Source organism: the organism of the source record quoted next, unplaced genomic scaffold (genome assembly GCF_019419815.1).
Source record: "Pyrus x bretschneideri cultivar Hongxiangsu unplaced genomic scaffold, Pyrus_bretschneideri_v1 Contig140, whole genome shotgun sequence".
NCBI classification, from domain to species: Eukaryota; Viridiplantae; Streptophyta; class Magnoliopsida; order Rosales; family Rosaceae; genus Pyrus; species Pyrus x bretschneideri.
This window is the reverse complement of record NW_025999436.1, coordinates 166186-170717: the sequence shown is the minus strand read 5'-3', so window position 1 is coordinate 170717 and position 4532 is coordinate 166186.

Sequence of the window (4532 nt, the reverse complement as noted above, 5' to 3'; positions counted from 1 at the left end):
TAGCAGTGTTTTCCTTTTTCTAGAAGGCTACTTGGTTTCTTCAAGTCTTTCCAAGGCCGACCGTTGTGGAGGAGAGCTAGTCTTGTGCTTTATTTCTTTGGTTTTAACAACCTTTCTAAAACAGAGCTTTGGGGTGTTGGCTTGTTAAGCCGTTTGAAGATGAAAGTTTGGTCTTGACCACCAATGTGATCAAGTACTGAAATTTTGGGTTTTGAACGATTTAGCCTATCAAAGACTGATGTTCGAGGGGCAGTTTTAAGCTCCTCTTGCTTTTGTTCAATGCTCACACTGATGTGTTGAGCGCTAACATTTTTTGCTTTGCTTGAAATCTTCACGGGTGTATTTGGTGTGAAGCCAAGTCCAGCTTTGTTGTTATCAACTTTGTTACCATGCTCCTTAAACTTCTTTTGAGTCTTGGTGAGGTCACGTTCTTTGTCGTTGACGGTGTTTGCATTCTTCTTCCAAGATTTGAAGAAGAGGCGAAATCGTACCTAGCCTTTGACATGAGTTTGTAGGCATTTAGGTCGACACCTTCTTCGGTCCTCTTGGTTTGAATAGAACTTGGTTCCACTCTTTTTGGCAGGGGTTTTACGAAACCTTATGGTGGTTTTGAAATTTTAGCATCGCCTAGCCGTGTCAAAGGTAAAACCACATTTGTCTTAAGCAGCTTTACATCGTCCTTGTGCAACTATATATCAACTTTGCTTGTTCCAGTTTCGAGTGGGGATTGCCCATTCTTTCTTCTCGACATAGGGAAGTATTGGAAGACGGGTGTGTTGGATCATTTTGAGGGCGTCACACTCCCTTTGGTTGTCGCGAGCTGAGCAGGCTCATCGTCATTTTTGCTTGAAGATAGCACAACTTCCCCTTCTTGTTTCTTGGGCATGGCTTACCACTCTTGTTTCTTAGGTACGGCTTTGCCTGTGGATTTGATTTCTTTTGGAAGAGTTTCGGGCACCATGTCTTCATCCATATAGAACTTGGCATTCACGAAGTGTGATTCGGCTTCGGTGAAGGGCTTGGTATCGTCTTGTATCACCTCTACTCTTTCTCGGTAGAACTCTAAGCATTGATGAAGGTGGATGGCGTTATTCCATTCTCGTGGATCCAAGGCCTTCCTAAGAGCAAGCTCTAGGAAGTTCTTGCTTTAATCACGTGGAATAGCGTGCTTGATTTAAGTTCGCCAATGGTCATCTCCACTTGGATCATGCTCATCGCTCTTTGTCCTCCTTAGTTAAAACCTTGGATTATGAGGTGGCTTCGAGATAGTTCATCCACCTTGATGCCGATTGTGGTTGTGGTCATTGTTGACTTTGGCATGATGTTTATGGCCGACCCACCATCCACAAGCATGCGGTTGATTTTGTTCTCTCTCACATACCCAGAGACGAAGAGATGATGGTTATGAGGCTTTGACCCTAGCAAGAAGTCTTCGTCAGTGAAGTTGATTGCGTCATGGCGGCATAGCGTATGGTATATTCATATGGCAAAAACTTCAAGCCTTCATCCTTGCTTTCTTGAACCTTGTGGTCGTTGGGTCTCGCTAAGACCGCTACTAGTGCTTTTCACATCTTCTTGGGCAATCATAGTGCTTCCTTGATACTAAAGTATGTCGGTAGGATTTCTTTGGGCATGCGGGTCTTCTTTTCCTCGATGGAGATAGCTTTGCTTTTTAAGGGCCTTTTTATCTCCACTTTAACCATCTAACAGGCAGTGGTAATGCACTATTGGAAGAAGTCATTTGGGAAGTACTCGTGCAAGGAGACGGGAATATGCGGCTCTTGCTCCATAGATTCCTCTACGTACGTTGGCTTAGCAGCTCTTATTTTTCCCAGTTTTGTCTACCTTTAGGGTAAACACCTTATCATTTTTTACGTCGATGATTGGCTCATTCTTTCCATGATTGGCAATACTCAGGCTCCATATCATTGGATCGAGTTGCCAATTCTTCAAATGTTCTTAGATGATGTAATGGGCAATACTGCTTAACGAGGTAGTCTCCCTCTGTCCCAACATTGTTGAAGATTTCAATGAAATGGGAAATATGTTACTTCGGATTGCCCTTTCTATCAAATTGCATGAATTTGGGTGGTTGATAACCCCTTGGCATCCTCAAGGCGTCAATCTTTTTAGAGTATGGCTTTGAGTAGAGCACAAAATCATGCGAGCTTCTTTCATATTGCGCCTTGATCGTGCTTGTGATAATCTCTTGCAACTGTTGGATAGAGAGAGATCACATGAGCGTTGCAACTTGGTCCACCTCTAGCTTCCCCTCAACTTTGTCCATCAGAGGCTCATCCTTTTCGTCCGTTTTCTTCTTTGGTGGATAAACCTTCAGGTCAACTTTCTCGTCGTACTGCGCCTCCAAACGATTAATGAATGTAGCAATCTGCAAGTTCTTTTCCTCAAAGGTCCTTGTCAACCTTGTGATTGGTTCATTTATTTATGTTTGTTGCTCTTCGATTGAAGTCGAACTAGTAGTCATGACTTGTATGGCTATGGGATACGAGCTGTTGCTTGAGTCGGCATCGAAAGTCAACTACTCAGAGTACCTCATCGGGCTTTCTTCCCTTGGCACCCTCAGCGAGGCCAAGATGAATATGGGCTCATGCCTCGGGTGCACTTACTCCTCCTGCAGAGTTGATGTAGGGGTGGAAGGCATGGTAGAGAGAGCTCTTGCCTTGCTTTGGGTTGTGATGCTCAATGTGCCACCACTTGTAGCAATGATGTCCTTGTTCTTCGCGTTGGTTGCGGGAACAGCTTGATCATTTCTTGATGCCATATGTTTCTTGTGGTTTTGAAGATAGAGATGAGAGGCAGAGAAGTCTCATGGGGCGTGCTAAATTTGTAAACACAAAAATTCTATAACGAATAAAACGAGAACACGTGTACAAAGTAGATTTGTATTGATGAATTTATAGGGTTACAATCTCTGTTTACAATTTTCCTCAGATTCAGTCTTCAAATTTGATGTAGATGCGTAGGTTGTTGATCCAAGGGTTGCGATGAATTGATCTCGGACGAACAATTAAACAATTGCTTTAAGTTTTGAGCTTGAAACAACGCTTCGATGGTCTTCACTCCAAGTTTAAGGCTGCAGCAAAGGGTAGTGTTGATGCACAATTTTGTTGATTCAAGGGTCTTGGTGACTTGATCTTAAATTGAATGTCGTTACAAGTTTTGACCTTGCAACAAAGTCTTAAAGGAATCGGCACAAGTGCTTGTTGATTCTTCAAGGGAATGCTTTGGCTTTGGTCGAAGAAAACTTTAGTTTTGGTTGTACGTTATTCGAATAGAGCTCTGGCAGCGTATTAGTATTCAAAGATTTGGTAGAGGCTCTCATTTTGTGAGAATTTCGGCCCTTCAATGTAGAAATTGTCGACCATATGCTTGTCTTGGGACCTTGTATTTATAAACTTCCAAAGCCATGCCCTTGGGTGGATTTGGCCTTGATTTGTGTCTTGATTCGTTCATGGGAAAATTTTGGCATGTTTTGTGTCTTGTTTTCAACCATTTTCCCTTGCTTGGCCGAATTTTGGGGAAGTTTTGAGCTTCATTTGCTTGATTTAAGCCACATGTTATTAATGACTTGTCCATTTGTGATGAGTCATATGCCACGTGGAGCTTTGTGACGCATCAGTTGCATGCAACAAAATTTACATGTCTACAGGGACACCTTGTCTGGGGCACGCTACAAGATCTGATTCACAAAAGTAGTTTATTGCGCGAGGGCGCTTGTCAGCTCTATGACTTGTCGAGACAAGTGTTGTTCGCCATTTGGGGTAGAAGAGCTTGGATGATATACGTCACCTTGAGTAGTGGAAGTGTAATATATTTTGAGCGCGAGATTTGAGTTGGGATATGTCAAATCTGCGGGGAAATGGGATAAAAATACCCCCTGTTCAATCGTGGTCCAAAATTTTAAAGCTGGATGATTGAATCAATCTTGGACCACTTGGCGTTGCTTGGTGGGCCATGGAAGTAGGTTAGACCGCAAAAACTGGTCGGGTCACGATAGAAGGCTGGACTGCTGGCGTGTGCTGGGCTGTGGAAACTCACTTGTGCTGAGCCTCATTTCTCCTTGGCGCAACTTGGTCTAGCTGCTGTACGGCGCAGGCATGGGCTTGGTGCTGTAAAATGGCGAGGGCTTGGGCGTGCTAGGCTGCTGCTGCTGGCATCTGGGCCTGGGCTGCTGAAGCGGCAACAAGCTGGGCTGCCTCTAAGGCTGGTGCTTCTTGGGCCATGGCTTAATGGTCCCACTGCCATAGAGCTGGCCCACTCCCCATTACCACGGTGGTCCCCGCGGCTGCCATGGTGGTGGTGCTCCGTGGTGGCAAAGTTGCTCCTCTTGCCATCGCGTCGAGCCTTGTGGATCGTCATGGTGAATTACGTCTCGTCCTCCATCATTTGATCTGGATCTTTGAACGTAGGAAGTTCAGTTCATTTCTGAATTTCCCATCATTGTATTTGTCCCTTACCTCTTTTCAAAGAATTAAAAAATTCTAGGAATAAGAAAGTACGAAAAAATTTAC